Genomic DNA, 21,256 nt, shown 5'->3' with positions numbered 1-21,256 from the left:
GCAGACTCCATGAGCAACACTGAGTGTCAGGGTTAAACATGGATCCATGAAGATATGATTCCTCAGCAGCACTAAATGCTGAGCCAACATTTTGTCCTCAACCACATCTTCACACCCAGCCTTCCATCCTGTGAGTGATACTAAAGGCTAGTTGCCATTCAGGTTTCATTTTTTATATCAAGCTTGGAGGCTCAACTTATTCAGTGCTGTGCATTGAGTTCTGGTAAATGTTAACAGAGATGGACAGTCTGGTGGCGAGGCAAATGCTGTGCAATTCTGCCCACAGTTTGTGCCATACAGCACAGAAACAGCCCTTTCTTTCTATGAAGGTCAACAAGAACCCACCTATACTAATTCCATTTATCATCACTTGTCCCTTGGGTTTAAGAAAATTAAAAATAATAAATGTTTTCAAATAGTTCACTTTGTTTTTCATAGTCATTACACTATGCGTATAGTTTGTAACATATTCTCGTCATATATAATTCTGTCCAATACTGTTTTGTTGGAAGTTGCCACATTTTAGTTTTAGATGACTGCTCCTGGAATAGTTTAAAATGCAGTATTTAAGAGAAAGTGAATCTCTTCAGTGGTACTCAAACCAAGGCAGACAGATATCAAATTCATTTAAATTCTGTCAATTTCATCTGTCTGGAAAAATCTGGTAAAATCTTTCATTACAATAATAATAGCAGGACTTAAGTCATAGTGGTACTGTATTGTGATATATATTTATCTCATGTGATTACATTAGTTTCAGCTGGAAACAGTTTGACAGATAGTTTTGCATTAGCTCTCTGTATTTGGAAAAGAAATTTATGGTCCACAGTTCACTTGGGAAAGTAAAACTTTGTTGGATTTAATCCTGGTTGCACAACAGAAAACAGAGGTGAGAATTGTTAGTTAAGATATAGCTAACAGTCATGGTGTTTAGGAGATATAATCACTGAATGTACAAAGAAGATATAAATTGTGTTTGCTATATTACATTTATATTTTATTTAATTATAATCAAAAGCAGGATGTAGTTTCGCTCCAACAAATGTTCTCTTTATTGTTCGGCCTTACATCCTGTGAAGTTTGATGTGAAAGGCTTCAGCTTTTCCCCCTGCTTATGATTCTCTAATATGCTATGAAATATTAGTCATAGAACTTGCAATATTTTCTACATCCTTCTTGCATGTATCCTATACTCCTCTCATTTTGTGGGGTGATATGGAAACATCAAATTCTTCATTTGCACCATTCTCCCTCATTACTCAAAAGAGTAGGAGTTGATTTTGTTAAATATTTTACCTCTTAATAGAAACATAGAAGATAGGAGCAGGAGTAGGTCATTCGACCCTTTGAGCCTGCTCCGCCATTCAACGAGATCATGGCTGATCTTAAAGTTCAGTACCCCATCCCCGCCTTCTCTCTGTAACCTTTAATACCCTTATACTGAAGAAATATATCTAATTCCCTCTTAAATATATTTAATGAACCTGCCTCTACTGCCCTCTGTGGCAATGAATTCCACAGATTCACCACCCTCTGGGTAAAGAAATTCCTCCTCATCTCGGTCCTAAATGGTTTGCCTATTATCCTCAAACCATGGCCCCGGGTTCTGGATTTTCACATCATTGGAAACATCCCATCTGCATCCATTCTGTCCAGTCCTGCCAGAATTTTATACGTCTCTATGAGATCCCCTCTCAATCTTCTAAACTCCAGGGAGTACAATCCCAATTTGCGCAATCTTTCCTCATAAGTCATTCCTGCCATTCCAGGTATCAACCTGGTGAATTGCCTTGCACTCCCTCCATTGCCAGAACATCCTTCCTTAGATAAGGTGACCAAAACTGCACACAATATTCCAGGTGGGGTCTCACCAAGGCCCTGTACAGCTGCAGTAAGGTATCCTTGTTCCTATACTCAAACCCTCTTGATATGAAGGCCAACATACCATTTGCCTTTTTAACCGCCTGCTGTACCTGCATGCTCGCCTTCAGAGACTGATGTACAAGTACCCCTAGGTCTCTCTGCACTTCCCCATCTCTTAATCTATTCCCATTCAAATAGTAATCTGCCCTCCGGTTTGTATTACCAAAGTGGATAACCTCACATTTATCCACATTGTAGTGCATTTGCCATGTATCTGCCCAGTCTCTCAATTTATCCAAATCACACTGGAGCTTCCTGACCCCCTCTTCCATGCACACAACCCCTCCTAGCTTAGTGTCATCTGCAAATTTGGAGATATTACATCCAATCCCCTCATCCAGATCATTAATGTAAATTGTGAACAGCTGGGGTCCCAGTACAGATCCCTGTGGTACCCCACTGGTCACCGCCTGCCACTCAGAAAACAAGCCATTTATCCCAACTCTCTGTCTTCTACCTGCCAGCCAGTTCTCAATCCACATCAATACTTTGCCCCCAATCCCATGAGCCTTGATTTTGGAAGCCAGTCATTTATGTGGGACCTTATCGAAGGCCTTTTGGAAGTCCAGGTACACCACATCCACTGGCTCTCCCCCATCTATTTTACCTGTCACCATCTCAAAGAATTCCAATAGATTTGACAAGCACGATTTACCTTTTGTAAATCCATGTTGACTCCGTCCGATCCCTTCTCTGCTAGTCATATGCTCCGCTATTACATCCTTAATAATGGATTCCATCATTTTGCCCACTACTGATGTAAGGCTCACCGGCCGATAATTCCCCGCTTTTTCTCTACCCCCCTTTTTAAATAGTGGGGTAACATTAGCTACCCTCCAATCCATGGGTACTGATCCTGAGTCTATCAAGTTCTGGAAATTAATTCTTAAAGCATCTGCTATCTGAATGGCCACTTCCTTGAGTACCCTAGGATATAGATTATCAGGCCCTTGGGATTTATCTGCCTTCATTTAATTGGTCTGCCATTTCCTTATTGCCCATTATATAATCCCCTGATTCCGACTGCAAAGGACCTACTCTGGATTTCACCAATCTTTTCCTCTTGACATACTTATAAAAGCTTTTGCAGTCGGTTTTTATATTTGCCGCAAGCTTACTTTCGTAATTTATTTTTGCTCTCTTGATTAATCCCTTTGTCCTCCTTTGCTGCATCTTGAACTGCTCCCAGTCTTTGGTTGCGGTACTTTTTTTGGCCAATTGATATGCTCTCTCTTTGGACCCAATGCTGTCTCTAATTTCCCTTGTTATCCACGGTTGAGTCACCTTTTTTGGTTTATTTTTATGCCAAACCAGTATAAACGATTTTTGCAATTTCTCCATTAGATCTGTGAATGCTTTCCATTGTCTATCCACAGTCAACTCCCCCATAAACACCACCCAATCAATCTTACTCAACTCCCGTCTCATACCATCATAATTCCCTTTATTTAAATTCAGGACCTTAGTCTCGGTTTTAATTTCTTCACTCTCCATGTCGAGTGAGAATTCGATCATATTGTGATTGCTCCTACCCAAAGGGCCTCGCACAACAAGATTGCTGATTAGCCCCTTATCATTGCATAATACCCAATCTAAAATGGCCTGCTCCCGAGTTGGTTCCTCGACATATTGGTCTAGATAACTGTCCCGTAAACATTCAAGGAATTCCTGCTCCTCTGTATTTTTACCAATTTGACTATCCAATCTATATGCAAATTAAAGTCTCCCATGATGACAGCTGTTCCCTTATTACACACTTTTCTAATTTCTCTTATAATGCCTTCCCTCACCTCTACACTACTATTTGGAGGCCTATATACCACCTCCACTAACGTTTTCCTCCCCTTGCTATTCCTCAGTTCTACCCATATAGATTCCGCATCTTCTGAGTTAATATCCTTCCTGTCAATCGTGTCGGTCCCTTCTCTCACCATCAATACTACCCCACCCCCTTTTCTTTCTTGCCGATCCCTCCTAAATATCGTATACCCCGGGATGTTAAGTTCCCAGGCTTGCCCACCCTGCAGCCATGTTTCTGTAATCTTAATCAAATCATATTTGTTTATCTCAATTTCCACAGCTAATTCATCTACCTTGTTCCGAATGCTTCTTGCATTAAGATATAAAGCCTTCAGATTTGCTTTTTTCACCCTCTTTGCTCTTTCTGATTTTTTACTTTAGCTGCCTAACCTAACTTTTCCTGTTTTATCTTTTCTGTCCTTTGCCCTATCATACAGGTTCCCACCCCCCTGCCAAATTAGTTTAAACCGCACCCGATGGCTGTACCAAACCTAGCTGCCAATATATTGACCCCTTTTGGGTTTAGGTGTAACCCATCCTTGTTGTAGAGGTCATGCCTTCCCCAAAAGAGATCCCAATGATCTAAGAAGCCAAAACCCTGTCCTTTACACCAGCCCCTCAGCCACACATTCATTTTCCTTAACCTTCCATTTTTGTCCTCAGTTGCACTTGGCACAGGTAGCAAACCAGAGATCACCACCCTGACTGTCCTATTTCTTAGTTTCTGTCCTAGCTCTCTCTAATCCTTTTTCAGTACTTCCTCCTTTTTATCTATGTCATAAACCCTTTATAAGATAATGAGGGGCTTAGATAGGGTGGACAAATAGCACTTTCTTCCTGGGATGACAAATGCCAATACCAGAGGACATCTGTTTAAGATGAGAGGAGGATTTTTTTACATAGACTGGGTGCTTGCAAAGCATTGCCAGGGATAGTGATGGAGGCTGGTACAATAGGAACATTTAAAAGACTCTTTGAAAGACAAATGGATGTAAGAAGGTTAAGGGTGTGAGGTAGGGAAGGATTTGATTATTGTCAAGTAGATTTAGTTAGGTCCGCACAACATTGTGGGCTGAAGAGCCTATTTGGTGCTTTAATGTTCAATGTTAACTCGAGCCCCCAATACTGTTATCTTACAATAGCTCTTATTGGGCAAAATCTTGATCTCGGTTCATCTCTCTTTCTGTTGTTTCTTTCAACTCTCTCACCTCCAGATCTTCAGTCTGCACCTGTTTTAATCTTTTGTACATCCTCAATATTGGATGATCTATAACCCACAGTTGGGGTTTCAACTATCCAAGATATTTTCACTGAAATTCTCTCCCCAAAACTTTGAAAGGGTTTTTGAACTATTTGAAATGTCTACTTCGTATAAATACTCCTATCTCTCTGAACAAATCCTCATAACATCTCCCTTCATGGCTCTATGTCATATTTTGTTTGATAACACCCTTGTGCAGCTGCTTGTGGGTTTTACATTGCTTTATCAATATAAATTATTGTTGCCTACATGTAAGAAGGCAAAGGCTATCAAGTTTTTATTCTGAGATCAGTTCAACCGAATTCTACATTTATTACTGTCAGCATGTAAAGTAGAAATTAAGCTTCCAGAATCTCTTGATTGCACAGCAAAAACTGCAGAAGATAACCATGAGAGTGGTAAAACAATGGGCCTGTCGTTCCATGGATCTTTGTTATATTTTAAGGCACTTGTACCAAATGCAGTGTCCACCATGAATTTGCTTTCTCCATTCGAATAACAGCTACAATTAATGTATTTTGCTATGTTTAAAGGCTTTAAAATTATGAAAGTAACTTTTAAAATTTGAAATGTGGTAGATGTTTGAAATTGTAGAAGGGATTGACATGGTGAGGTTGTATGTGATATTAGGCCATTTTTAAGACCTGTCCTTCAGTGAAAGCCTAAAATAAATAAAATTGAAAAGAAGAATATAAAATTAAAATCTTATGAGGCCCCTCAGCATCTTTCCTTTAAGAAACAGCAAATGAAAAACTGTTTGTTGCCCATGAAGAAATCCTTGTAGTCCATTTCACATTGTAGAATGTGACAATGGCATTTTAACATGTCATCAAATCTTCTATTTCTCCTAGCAGCATTATGTGTACAGTGCTTTCTAAAATTCCTAAAGTTAATGGTTGCATGAGAAATCTGTTGTACATCTGAATGGTAAGATTATCACTAACTCAGGTTCTTATTGTTTGTTATCAACCTCACTGATGGTTCATAACTTGAAGCAGAAATCTTTAACAGGGTCAAGCCAGGAAGTTGTTGCATCTTTCTTTGCATTCAGAAGGCATGCATTACTTGCTATTCATAACCTAAACCAATTAAACACCACATAATATGCCAAGAGCAATGGCCACACCAGGCTACAAACATCTGTCCCTTGATGGAATGGAAGATTGTAGCCTTAACTTTGGGACAAGAGCTCTCCCTGGAAAAATGTGAGACTGTCTGGAAACCTCCTTCTTCTGTTCCTCCATTTTAAATGTCATGTGCACCAAGCAAATTCTGTTTCAAACCTCTTTTTACCTAAATTAATATATTTTCATGGAGACCTGATTTTGTTAACACATCACAGAGCGACAGTTCAGCACACACAAAAAAGAGTGAAATCCAATTTCTAGGCTCATATATTTTGCTTTGTATGGAGATTGAATACACCTAAAAATTCACAGCCTGTAGTATTATTTACAGTTTTATTGGTTCCTTCGTATCTCTGTCATTACAAGCAGCAAATAATTGTACTCAAACAGTCCTCCAAGAAAGAAATAGTGTAAGAGGCCCACACTATTTCCCAACGTCAGAGGTAGTTTATGTGGATTTCCACAGGAAAGCAGTGTTGGCTTTTCATTCTCTATGGGTCAAATTTGATTCCAATTAGATGAATCACCAATAGAAGTCACCTTGTGTTAGAAGGTAGAATAGAAGGTCACTAATATATTTTAAAATAAAACATACTTCAAATTAGGACTTAGAAATTAATTTATTCTCAGGTATTCTCTTTACTTCATTTTCAAGCTAACGTATTCTTCATTATACTTCCAAGAGATGTTCCTTATTATTGTAAGCATTTCAATAAGCTAGCTGTTTCACAAATAAACACAGAGGGTGGCACAAAATGACCATTTTGAGGAATTTTGTAATAATAATGACAGTATTTTATACACTATAAAATATACAGACAATATGCACCAAAATTCTTGCAGTTGAACAGATACTTCGGAAAGAAGAAAACTACAATAGTACACTTCAACTTAAATTAAAAAGGTATAAATACAAAATGTGGATAATTAATTATTATTCACAGTTATTCAAGTGCAAGAAAAATAGTTCAGATAGTGTAACAAGAAGAGGTTCAAAAGCTTGATAGCCATTGAACCTAGAGGTGCTGGTCAGGCTTCTCTATCTTCTACCTGATGTTAACAATGAGAAGAGGCTATGGCCAGGCTAGTGGGGAATCCTTTATGATATTAGCTGTTTCTTGAACACAGAGCTGTGATGAATGAACCATAGCCTGACATAGCTGTTCTTGTGGTTCAGGTTATCTAATTCAGAGTGAAGGGCAAGTGAGATGGTGTCTGCCATTGTCTTGCCATCATGATCGTTTGAACTTGAGTGGGTCCAGTTTCTTCCTTACGCAGGACTTCACCTGTTGCATAACCAACCTCTCAAAGCACTTCATCAAGGTAGAGGGTGTCCATTGGGAAATAGTTGTTGAGGTACATCGTCTTGCTCTTCTTGGTCAGTAGTATAATGGATGCCCTTTTGAAGCTTGTGAGGACTTGTTACAATTGTAGTGAGAGGATGAAAATTTCTGCAAACACTCCAGCCAGTTGGTTTAAGGAATGTGGCCAAGTACACTGTCTGGGCTGGACGCTTTTCGAGGATTCACCCTTCAGGTGGTTTATTCAAGTCAGCCTCAGAAACTGAACTGTGGGGGATCATGTCCAAGCATCATTGTTTTCCATTTCAAAGTGAATCTAATCTATATTGGTCTAGAATTGTAATTTTGCATTGGAGGTTGTACCTGATCTTTCTGTATACTTCTGAATCTCTTAATCTGAATGTAACTGATCTGGTCTGCAACAGTTTATAGATCTCTTGGTTTATCTGTGGGTTCTGGTTTGGATGCACCTGGGTGGTCTTAGTTGGAATACAATCCATGCAATTTCTGATAAAGTTAGTAATCTTTGTGGTACATTTATTCAGATCTTGAATGTTGTCCAGTTCATTGACTCAGACAGTCATAAACCCACTCTTTTGTTTTCCCAGAGCATCTCTTGAGGTTCAATGCTCTTCAGTTTTTGCCTGTATGTAGAATGGAAAGGCAACCTTCCACAGTGCAGGCATGGAATGGAGCAGTGGGCATCCTTGATGGCAATGGTCGAGAGTGTTCATTCTCCTGATGCTGCAGGAGACGTGCTGGTGGTAATTCGGGACAATCTCCTTTAAGTGAGGTTGAAGTCCCCACTAATGACTGAGAAGGTTTCAGGATACATTGTCTGCTGTTTGCTCATTACAGCAGGATTTGAAGATTTGTTGGCAGAGAAATGACATTGCATGTACAGAATGGGGGGAAAGTATTTGAATAAGGGAAAGGTCTAGGTTGCAAACAGTTCTTTTTAGATTTGTTTCATGTGCTGTGAGGACATCTTACTGTTCTTCTAAGCAATACTTTTGACATGAAAATGAGGAAAGTGCTTAACTTTTCAATTGCTATTTTCTTAAAGTAAACTCATTGCAGTAATTGACTTTCCAATGGAAGACCCACCATCAGGTTTTAAAAAGTGGAATATTCTGTCTTGTATATTGGCATTTGAAATGATGTCCTATAGCCTTTGTTACTCCATTAAAATTGGCGGTCAATATATCACTAAATTGTACTATATGGCAAGAAGACTGAAATTAATTCTCCATATGGTTTCAGTTCTTGGGACGTCAGTGCTGTTAACAAAGATTTATTTTATATTTTTCTGAGGTTGTGTAGCAAAAGTGAAGTTGGTTCTTTTCCTTGGACCCCCCATGGCTTCTGTTATGATGGATCTTCAGTGAGGATCAGAAATTCCAGGAGAATGATTCAGATTATATGTCCATGATAAGATTGTGTGGTTTGGAGGAGAACTTGGATGTCCCCTGACATTGTTTTCTTTGGCATCCTCAGCTCTCAGAAAAGGAAGATGCTACTGAATTATTTCTCTGCAGTTCACAGGATGGATCATACACAGCACAATTAAAAGGTGCTAAGCGGTGAAAGTTAAATCCAAATTCAGGGAACATTTCTTTGTGTTCTTTTCAGGCAGGTTTCTTGACCACCATTCAGGAATGCAAGGAGTTGCGTGTCTGAACATTATGGTGATATAAGGGTTTCCAGCCTTCTCTGCCCAAGTGCAGATCAGACTGGTTCACTTCAGGATCTGGCCACTTAGCACCCCTAGATATTAGGGGTTTCAGTAATTCTAGTAAGTTCAAGAGGAACTGTCTGGACATTCCTTTACTTGAGATAGTGATTACCTGTGGAAGGTTGTCATTATGTGTTGCAAATGTTACCCGACACTTGTCAGCCCAAGGCTAAATGTTATTCAGGCCTTTCCTGTAGACAGGCAGATCAGTTTCATTATTGGAGTTGCTGTTAATGGACTTGCACACCATGGGATTGTCACTGAACAAGTCCACACTTGACAAAATAAATCAGAAACACTAATTGTATTATGTCGTGCCTATGTTTTAAAAACTCATGAATGTAAGGGAAAAGAAAGCGTAAAGGAACTTAGGAGTTGTACAGATTTGAAATCCTGACAAAGATTTTGTGAATGTAGAAATTGATTGTTTGTAATTCATTCATGCCAATTGTTTATTGCAGGATTCCTTCAAAATGTGTTGATGCAAAGTAGTGATAACATTTAGTTTTACACTTCTTTTAGATGCTGTTCTCAGCTTGGATTTACAGACACTTTTTATATGCAGATCAAGATTTAAAAAAAAACAAAAGCTGCAAAATGGAAATCTGCAGAAGTATGAGCAGTGAGGCAAGAATTTTGCATGGTCCCATTAAAACTTCTGTGAACTCTTGCTTAAGAAGGACTGAATTCAGCAAAATAATGTTACATATGAAAAATAAGGGAATGGGGAAAGTCATAAAAAGGCATGAAATAATAAAATACCTTCATCAGACTCTTTTCGTCCAAAGGTTTAGGTCATAGAGAGCTTGAACAATTCATGTTTTTCAGCCCTTATTGCTCATGTTCCATTTTCAATCCCTCACCAAAGAATTAGTTTTCTATCTCTCTTGTGCCTTCTCCCAGCAAAAGTCCATCAAGTTCACCGAAAATTATCTACTCTCTTATTATTTATGGCATTATCTGGCATCAGTAACTTTAAACCCGCAGAAGTTGCATCTGCTGAGACCAAGCTATCTCTTTCATCTAATGTTATAGATTTAATTGAAATATTTTGCAATTTATTTGATCTCCTCCCACCATAGTTGTGATGCACGTCTTCTACCATGGGAAATCTAGCCAGCTGGGATAAAGGTTGAAATTTGTGAATGGGACCACTTTCAGTTAAATCATAGTAATTGAATTTAATCCAAATGCAGTGCATTTATCACATTCTGTACTATCATTTTATTCATTTTGTTTTCCTTCCTTGACATCATTGCAGTTAGTTCAAAGATTTAGCTTGTGGTTGGAACCACAATAATTCAATAATGTAAGTAAGGTTATTTTTTAAGGTTCTGTGTATCCTAATGGGGAAGTCTAATTGCTGGCAGTTCTCTGGACATGGGAATCCATGGCAACATGATACTTCTTTAAGGTTTGAACAATTCAGATATTTGGCCACAGCAGCACTTTAATCAGAAGGGAAAAAAAATCAGACTCCCACTTCTCTTTGCATTTAGTTGGATGGAATATCACTCCTTTTCCAAGTAAACCAGCACTTTCTGACCTGAGCATTAATTATCCATGCTTTAGCCACTAGCAATTGCTGAAATCTTGAAATCAATGGAAGTTGATGACATTGGTTACAAAGAGTGCAATTTCTGTCTGCGTGGGCTGAATATATCACTTAGGGTTATTGAAATTCAAATTTAGTTGGAGGAAATAATTGCACTCATAGGGTTACATTTTGGACCATTTAAAGGAAAAAGCAGGGAAAGTGTCTGTTTCTAATTTAAACGTTAAAAACTCAAGATGAATTGTGTGATGGGTCAATTTTAACAGGCACAATAGATGGGAGTTGCGTGGTATGGGTGAGTTTGTGGCTGGTAAAATGTTAACATAGCTGTCTTGCCGCACCTTTCAGATTGCATGCTGCCCACTACCTCTTTACCTCTTGTCAGGTTATTGAGAATGGGAAGTGCTCAAGAAACAGAACTGTATTGGAAGCAGAGAACCATGTTTTTAAGATAGGCTGAGTTATTGGATTAAGGTAGAACCAATCCTTGCAAAGTTTGCAAGCTTTTCTGATCTACGGAGTCAATTGTATTATTTAAGAAAAGGTTGGACAGGTCTATGGATGAGAAGAAGATGGAGGGTTATGGGCATTGTGCAGGGAGGTGGGACTAGAAAGGGGAGTTTGGTTCGGTGCGGACTAGAAGGGCCTAATGGCCTGTTTCCATGCTGTAATTGTTATGTTATGTTACATGAGGCCTGGACTGAGGGTGCAGATCTTCTGGATGATGTATGCAACTGGTGAAAGTAAAATCTCTACAGCAGGAGGAGAATCAGCAAGGAGATTAACCAATTGCAGAGGAAGCTAATGGGAATATGATTACAGGGGAAGGGACGGCAGCATTTCATCCAAAAAGAGGCTTCAGTGAGTGGACCTGCAGCTTAATGAGCCTATCTGTCCTGGACCCAACCTCATCCCACCTATCAGCAGTGGAAGGCCAGATTTTAATAGCTTCTGCAAAAGAGATTTAAATATTTTCAAACTAACATGACTAATTCAAAATATAAGGTCAAAAAATATAATCTAAACCAGATGAAAATATAAAAAAAGATGTAAAATTTGGTATAATAACAGAACGTACCAGTACTCAGTTTTCTCCACTCTCTATGTCAGCCCTTCCTGGCACTGAGAAGCAAAGTACATTCATCCCAAGCACATGCGTGGCCCATCACTGAGCTTAGTAATGAGTCCAGTAGCGAAGTGATAGGCGATTTGCACTGGCAGCCATCTTCCAGCTCTTGTCCAGGACAACTATAAAGTACCCATCCATGCTATTCCCATTTACTAGCAGTTGGCAAATAGCCTATAATGCCTTGGCAATTCATGTGCTTTTTAAACATTGAGAGTACCCTTAGTGTATTTGAGATTGCAAGATCCTTTGAGTGAAAAATATTTTCCTCAGATCCATTCTAACCATCTTACCCCTCATTTAAATCTATGTCCTCTGCTTTTAGTTGCATCCAAAATGGGGAAAGATTTATTATTCACCCTATCCACCCTAAGCATAATCTTGTCTGTTTTTTCAAGATTCCTTATCAGCTCCCTCCTCTCCTCTCCTCCTCAGCCTATCTAGTCTCTCCTCACAACCAAAACTGAAACCTTCTTTTTCTTGGACTTTGACATTTCATCAAGCAGGAACAAAAAACTAAAACAGACAGAGCTGAAAGCTGCTATCAGATGACTTGATTCATCTTAACATCATGGAATGACAATGTTCTGGATCAATATCAACCAGCACAGCTCTCCACTGCCTTGTGAAGCCACACCAAAGGATGACAAACAAGGGTTTTTTCTATTCCTCAATTACACGATCTGGACTCACTGTCAAGGCCAGCATTTATTGTCCATTTCATTGAACTGTCTTCTTGAACTACTGGAGTACTTCTGGTGAAGGTACTCCCATAGTTATGGAAGACCTTGCAAGACCTAAACCCAATGACATTGAAGGAATGGTGACCTATATCCAAGTCAATTCAACGTACGACTTGGCAAAGAGCCTGCATGTAGTGGTGTCCCAGGCACTTGAGCCTTTGTCCTTCTTAAAGTAAAACCCAAGCTCAATCTGCTCCTTTAGATGGAAGTCATCCTGGCCAATATTTATCCTGCAGCCAACATGACAGTAAAACATGATTTGATTTTCTGGGAGCCACCTGAACAGAAATTGGATATTACAACAGGGACTGCAGTTCAAAGTATTTAGTTAGCTACTATAAAATGTTCTGGAATATCCTGAATGAGAAATGGAAAATGCTAAAAAAAAATTGCAACTTCTACTTTTCTTTCATGAGTCATTTGGATCCAGGCAATTCTGAAAATGCAATTTCATTAACAAAATAAAAAAAGAGCAGGCAATCATGAAGCTGTTGAAATAATAATTATTTACCTCTTTTAATAGCTGAAGAGCCATTTAACCATATCTAAATGTTGAAAAGTTCATTAATACTGCTGTGAAGCCTGTAATATTTAAGCCAAATGACCTACTGTCAAGTTTTGCATTGTTAACCTCTGTTATAGAGAAACATAAGTAGATTTCTGGTACAGTAGAATGGCAACTCACTGTGCAAAGAAAGAAACAAGCAACACAGAAGGTCACGGCAATGTCAATCTAGGGGAGGTTTGGAAGAAATTATTTACTGAAAGGCAGAAAGTAACAAAGGCAATATTTTTAATTGAGCAGAGGAACATTTCTGTGAACATCATCGTGTTTAAGATACATACAAAAATCGTTCGATTGAAGAATTTATTTTATTATTGAGACTAAAAATGTTCAGGGATATGTAAAGCAAATTAACCCATGCTACGAAAGATGAGGTGCTGTCAATCTAAATTCCACTGGTGGTATAAAAAGGAGCCTATCTAGTTATGGAATCCAAGATCTAATGCCTCTGGAGTTGCTACAAAGGATCTGATGTCTGTTACAGGCATCCAAAAAGCAACAGCCAATCCACTCGCAAGAATTACATGCTGCATCAAGGATTAACATTGTATTTGTAAAAGTGTGGAAGATGTTTTCCTTAGATGGAATGAGTGCCTGTTGTAAAGGAGCCTTGGGATTAATTTATATGTGTTAATAAAAGGGGAAGTTTCTCAGCTCATGGACTATACTTGTTGGAGTACTGAAGGATGAGGGGAGACTTCATAGAGGCATTTCAAATATTGAAAGGCCTGGAGAGAGTCAATGTGGAAAACTTGTAGGGGGAATCTAGGACAAGAAGGTACAACTTCAAGATAAAAGGGTGTCAATTTAAAACAGAGGATACGAGAAATTTCTTTAGCTAATAGGGTCATGAGTCTGTGGAGCTTGTTGCCAAAGGTGGCTGTGGAAGTGAGGTCGATGGGTATAATTAAGGCAGAGATTGACAAGTAGTTGTTTAGTCAGGACATCAAGGGCTATGGGGAGAAAGTTGGGGTATGGGACTGAGTGGGAGGATGGATCAGCTCATGATAGAATGAGAGAGAAGACTCAATCGGCTGATGACCTACTTCTACTCTTATATCTTGTGATCTTGTGAAGCTGTGTAGTGAACTGTCAATAGTAGTGGATGTAGCAGTCAAGAAAAAGAGTTGTCAGTTTGTTTTGAAAGTTGCATGAATATTGAAATAAAGTCAAACAAGCAACACCCAGTTATCCCCTTACCCACAACTCAGTTTCCACATTCCCCCAATATCAGAAAGTTTGAAAAGCAACTGCAAATGCGTTCTTGCTTCTTAATCAAATAATTGAATTCACCACCACGTTAGATGCTTGATGCAAGGGCTAAAATTGCTCCCTTTAAGTATCAAGTGAAGCTATATCTCTTTAATTCAGAGAAGAGCAGTACACAAAAGCGCTGGAGAAACTCAACAGATCATGCATCATCCATAGAAAGCAAAAGGCATGTGACGTTTTGAGCCTGAGTACTGAAAATCAGATAGACCTGAATAAAAAGGTGGGAGGGTTGGAAGAGAAGGCTATCTTTCTGATACGAGAAGGAAGGGACATGTCAGTGTGGCAATGTGGTGTGGAATTGAAGTGGCTGGACATTGGGAGGTATTTCCTTCTGTTTTCCTTCCTCCAGCTTCCCACTCCCTTCCTTTCTTTCTATCAGAGAGCGATCCTTCTGCCCTCCCCATCACTTCTCATCTTCTTTCTCTTCTTCACACCCCCCCCAAAAAAAAACCCTGTTTCCATATATTATAAAACAAAATTTGACGCAAACCTCATCTAGTAGATTTTAGGGAGTGTCCCAAAGAGAAACAGAAAGTTGTAAAGGTTTAGGGTGGCACGGTTAGGATATCAATTAGTAAATGCTGTTACAGCACCAGCGAGCTGGGTTTGAATCCAGCGCTGTCTGTAAGGAGTTTATAAGTTCTCCCCATGTCTGCGTGGGTTTCCTCTAAGTTTTCAGGTTTCCTCCCACCATCCAAAACGTTCAGGGTTGTAGGTTAATTGTGATGCTATTGGGCAGCACAGGTTCAAATGGCTGGAATTGGCTTCTTCTGCACTGTAAATAAATTTTAATTTTAAAGTTTAGGAGGGTGTTGCAGAGCGTAAGGACAGACAGTTGAAGGCACAGCAACAATTAATAGGCTAACACCAAGGCAGGGGAAGATTTTAGGACTTGAACAGGTTATTGAGATAGGGATCGATGACACCATGGAGGCATTAAAAATAAATGCATACAGCTGATACACAGTGTAACTTGGTGTGATGTACTTACATCATATTATCACATCATTGTGACCACTATTTAGCTGAGTTTTGTGGGAGCAAAATCATTAAAACATTTTAGCTTTTTGCTTCCATTCTTTTATGTTGACCTCTTGATTCCACCAAGCAATATTTGCACACTAAACGAGTGGAGAGAAATTCAAAGTTTATACTGAAATAATGTTTTAAAGCCAGCATTAAAATATAGAAATAGTCAATTCATTCATATTGCAAGTAATGGAAATGTCTTGGCAGAAGGTTTAGGTTTTAGCATTTGCTAAATTACATCACAACATTTTTTTTGGTCAAATTTGAAAAACACTAATGATTGTACCATTTTAATGTTGTCTTTTTTAAGAATAAATTGACAGGGACAATATTGCTTAAACAGAATTTTTTTTTGGCACAAATGAACAATTGCAAGAGACGCGGGGCCCTGTGAAGACAGGACAACAGGGCCGTGGTTGCCTGGGTTTGTGATGAGACTCTTTAGGAGACTGTGATGTCAATCACCTCATTACAAAACTAGTAATCTGCAGGAAGCCTGGCATTGAAAGGTACAGCACATCCCATAAACACTCTGCCCTGACTGAGATGATTGCAGCTTTTTCTTAAAAGTGATTATTAAGAGACTGAAGAGCAAAACTGAATGCTTTATGAATATTTCATGTAAATGTAAGCACAGAGAGGAAATAGCACTTACTGGAGGGGAGCCTTGATTGATACAAGAGTGGCACTAAACACCTTGATTTTTGAAGGGTTTTAAACTCCTGTTTTCTCAATGACTGTTTCAAGGGCTTCAGCTAATGATGAAATAAAACAGCAATGAGGTGAAGAGCTCTTCATTACCAACGAGCATCAAACAAAAGCTTGAGTCTAAAACTGAATCCAATGACCGAACAAAATGGGCTCTGCACTGCTGTATGAAAGAAAAGTCCATAGAAATCATGTAAACATTTAAGGTCTTTCAGTGTTAGGCTAACTATCAATTTTTTTTTGGCTCAATCTATACGATGCATTAACTCTTCTACTAATGGCACACAGAATAGACAAGACCAATTTAATCTGCAATGATGTGTGAAGTTTGTAAGGAATGATCTTTTCCCTCGCAGCTTATCTTTCCCGATGACCACTGATGTGTTCTCTTGTAAATATATACATCTTGGTTGAAATCTGCCATGAAACTCTTTAATAAGGTGACCTTGAAATAAGAGCAGTTTTGACTTTGAGAAAATTAGCAGGAAAGTGTACTTTAATATTGTTAGATGGGCGTGAACTGCCAATCAGCAGTGTGGAAATAATCAGTAATGCAGTCTGCCTCATTGTCTAAATCTCTCATGCAGCCTGTCATAGTGTCATTTCAGGCTTAACAAGGAGGCCTTTTAAAAGGTCTCACAGACAAGAGAAATATGTGCCTTCCTGAAGACCTCCCAAGCCTCACAGACTACAAATCTAACAACATCCTCTCCAAACTAGCAATCTGTTTGGCTGCAGTATTATCTACTCTTTATTTTAACCTGTTGTAAATTCATCGGATGTAAAGTGTATTTACAATATTAACTAGAATATCCTATTTGGTTTGCCTTGTGTTGATGATTGTAAAATGCAATCGTTTATATTAGGATGCAGTCCAACTTTGATAAATATGCTTGAGCAGTACAGGAGCATATTATTCAGACCTAAACATGGAATCTTAACCTCTCTGGCTAAATGCTTGCACAGAAATAACTTTGTAAAATAGAGTACTACAATCAGTAATTACAAAAGGAATACTTGAAATTTTTGTAAGCATTAATTTGCTCACATTCTGTTTAGGCATTGTGGTTCTATTATATTTTGAGTGGAGGAAATAAAATAACACCAGTTATATATGACTAGTATTCAATTAGTGAAATGCAAAATGGGCTTTTTTTAAAGAAGCAAATTTGTCATCTTCAACGATTTCCCACCTTATTTCCTGTTAATGTTAGATCACACTGTCACATTTTAAAGTGTGATTGCATTCCTAAATTTTTGTTTAATATTCAGAAACTTCTATTGCATTTGTAAAATGTGGGTTGTTGTAGAATTCCTGTTTTGTGGATACTGGCTTGCAGCTTCTTTCAAAAGGAAAGAACAATTCTTTAGGGTATGCACGAGGAAGAATTTCAATTGGTTGCTCAAGAGGAATGGCAGTTTTATTTCTATCTGGAGTTATGTCTGTGAGTTTAAACAAAATGTGACTGAAGATCAATGGCCATATGGCTGGTGAAAGAGATATTTGATTTTTACACGCAATTAACCTACACCTCCGGTACTTTTGGAACGGTGGGAGGAAACCAGAGAACTCCGAGGAAACCCATGCAGACATGGGGAAAATGTACAAACTCCTTACAGACAGTGCAGGATTCGAACCCCAGTCCTAATCGCTGGTGCTGTTAAGGCATTGCATTAACCACTGTGCCAACTGTCCCGCCCTAAATGTGTTGGTAGATATTTGTATACAAGTTTTCAGTGGATCAGACAAAGAAATAAGATTTAGATTGCTCTGTAAATGCACTGGACACTTTTGAAAATAGATGATAAGCATGTTGGATTCATGGTGGAAGTGGAAGAGGACTTTTGCATGAGGCATTGTTAGGTTTTCAAAGTTTTTTGGATACTGGATATGATAAGTATGAGGGAGGAAACAAAATAGCTTTAGGGATGCGTAATTGAGTTAAAGTGGAGTAATTTGCACAATATTATGAGAATAAAGCTGTTAATTCATAACAAAGTAAAAATAACAAGAGCATCATTAGATATGGAATCATATGCATCTATGGGAATAATTAAATAATTGAACTTTTGCTAATATCTCCAACTCATCATACCTGATTTCATTATTTCAATTGAGACCCACTACTTGAACTAATAATCCCACTGAGTTCGTGCTTTGGCTTCCAGGATAACTCTGGGATAACCATGTGGTTACTATGTGTGACCATACTGAAGCTCCAGAAAACCAGTTTCCTTGTTTACAGATCTCCTTCCTTGTTGTATGTGTTAGAATAAGTTCCTTATTGAATGTGTTAGAATGCACAATGCACAAGAAACACATGCAAATCCAATGCACATTTCAGAATCCATTTCTTTGAGCCTTTACAATTTTATTCCTGCTGTTTTTCTACAAATGTTTTACATTTTCACCACTGTAGGCAAGCCTTGAATTCTATCTTGCTATGATCTCTGTGGTATAAAATATGTTATTTTTCAATAAAAGTGTTCAAATGATGTTCTTAATTACTCCAAATCACACACAAAATTTAATTACACTATTGTTATTGCCAGTGGAAGAAAGTATTATTTTGGAATTTAGTGTCCAACTACATTTATAATATATTCTGAGGTCCCCTTCTTAAGAATGGTAGTCTTCAAGGTCTTTATAGCAAAACAGGAGAAACTAAACTGGAAGCAGAAACATTTGGCAATACATGAAATTGCAAAGTAGAAAGAGCTAAGGCCTGGGAAACACCTATATCTGCCATGAGTACAAAGAACACTTCACTCTGCCAAATTTCAATTGAAAAATAAAATGTACTGACTCCAGTGACTGTCCTAATGATTTTATATTTCATATTTAGTGTCAGACTATATACATGACATCACATACAACCCTGAGATTCTCTTTCCTGCAGGCTAGGCAGAATTACCACTTATTGCTGGTGCAAAAATAAACTGTACACAATGGAATCTGCACCTGGTACTCTTCCCAATTTCCGAAACTCCAAAAGCATTATTTCAACACAAGTAACCAGGCCAATATTGTTACTGCAATTACATCTATCAGGCTTTCCCAATTCACTCTCATTTTAATAAAATATTTTGCAAACAAACCACTGCTGCCTCAAGCTGGAATGTATGATTTTCCTTTGATGCTTCGGTGAAATTTAAAGCAGAAGTCTAAAATTACTAACAAGCCGCTGCAGGCATCTTGAATTCTGTTGTAAATATATTGGAGAATACTCTGAAGGTACAAATAGTAAAAATATTAAAACAAAAAGATATACTGTGTAGTCCCTTGCCTGACCCCTGACAGTTCCAGTGAAAGCTTCCATTGAACAAAGCGACAGTGGCTTTTTACTCCAACAAGCTGATTGATCTGTTGTCCATTTTCCAGTGCATTTCATTTTTATTTTGGATTTATATTGTATTTTATCATTGCAGATACTTTGATTCCCATCTTGATGCCAAGATTTGCAGACAGCAATCAAATGGGAGACTCAGTTTTATCTAACAACATTGTGTTGAAAAATGCTATACCTCCATTATTGGAAGAGTTGACAGAAAAAGCTGTGTGAGCTTAAGTGATCAACATTCCCCACTGTCAGGTCTCCACCCACTCATACAAGTAAAGATTGCTGCCTTTTAGTTTGTGATCACATTTCAAATGAAATACTTGGATAGATCATTTATTTCCAAATTCTATCTTCCTTTTCTCAGGGAGTCATGCAAACATACATTACCAGAAGAGTGAGTACACACAACTTCTTTTCAGTGTTATATGAGGAAAAAAAAGAACACTTATATCTGGAATGGAACTCAATTGTGTCTATTTTCTGGTTGAATTGCACATCTCCAGTAAATTGCCTGAGCACTTCCAATTGCTTTGTGAACTTTTAGTGATGACACACTTTGTGCATCAGATATGCATTCGATGACATCAGTCCTTGTGCAACACCACATTGCAACATTTCTAGCAAATGTTACATGACATTGGTACAATACATGTCTGCCGTTGGGGAGCCACAACACAATTGCATTTTCATGACATCAGTTGCAATGTTCCCTTGTGATTTAAAGAGCCAAATAAACAGAAAGTGCAATCTGATGCAAAACACTCTGGAGACTGACTGCACATTCTAAAAAATTGCATCTGTGGCTGCAAATGCTTACACTGACCTTCACTGCCTTTTCAGTAATCAAAACTATTTAGAAGGAGTATTCATGTGGTGATCACACTGTGCTTTTGGAATGGCAGGTTTTAGCCCACATCCCACAGGAAAGGTTGGGGACTCAAGGGAGGAAGTACAAAAGTACATGCATTCAAAGGCCCTGTCTACAGGGAAACATGCTCTTCTTTTTCCCCATCTAAGGAACAATGCTACTCCAAGTTGAGGTTTATCACAGCAGTCGACACAAAGTTAAATGAAACTCTGCAGGCAAACCTCTGGTGATGTTCACGTCACCTTCAACTTCCCAGCCTCAGGATCATTCACTAGCTTTCTGCTCTCCATAGTTTTAGAGCAATTACCATTGCACTGGGCTCCAGAAAAACTGACAGCCTTCAATATTTCTTTTTAGCTTGTGGAATTTTTAGCATTTCCAATTTTCTAATGGACTGCAATGTTTTGGGAGTTTGGATGTCCCTTCAAAATGCAGAGGGCTTCACGATAGGCAGCAGCTTCCAGCATCTGTGTGCAAGCTATGGGTAACCATGTAGAGAATTTCCTTAACGTCATTCCCAGATATCCAGAGAGATCATACAGCTTATTACGAGAGAGTCCACATTCCCAATTTTATTCCAGGTTCAGAACAGCCCTGATGCAGGAGCTTGATGATGAAGGGTATTCCGTTCCTTCCCTGTTTTTTTAAAATTCCTTTCCATGTTACATTAATTCCATTAAATATCTCTGCAGTGAAAATTTCAGAACCCCTCTGTGAATATCATCAATCTCTTTAAAATGAGGTGATCTCATCTACATTGGTAATGCACACACCAAACGGATCTTTAAACTTCTCTAATATTTGCTGTATATTGCTAAGGAAAGCAAACTCCTTGCCTGAGAGATTACCCTGAGGGATGAGGGGTGGGGGTGTAGAAACAGAAGGACATGGCATGGAGCAAG

The 21,256-nt window shown here is 38.5% G+C and overlaps 1 long non-coding RNA gene across 1 annotated transcript; it reads left to right on the top strand.

Moving 5' to 3' along the window:
• Positions 1-770: 770 nt before the first annotated feature.
• LOC138752331 (uncharacterized) lies at positions 771-19,930 on the top strand. The gene is made up of 3 exons (XR_011350527.1): positions 771-889; positions 19,575-19,758; positions 19,851-19,930. It is a non-coding gene; the product is annotated as an uncharacterized lncRNA (long non-coding RNA).
• Positions 19,931-21,256: the final 1,326 nt, after the last annotated feature.

The sequence above is a fragment of the Narcine bancroftii genome, chromosome 2 (assembly GCF_036971445.1).
Source record: "Narcine bancroftii isolate sNarBan1 chromosome 2, sNarBan1.hap1, whole genome shotgun sequence".
NCBI lineage: Eukaryota > Metazoa > Chordata > Chondrichthyes > Torpediniformes > Narcinidae > Narcine > Narcine bancroftii.
Note: the sequence above shows the minus strand (reverse complement) of the source record. Positions and strands in the feature narration are given on the sequence as shown.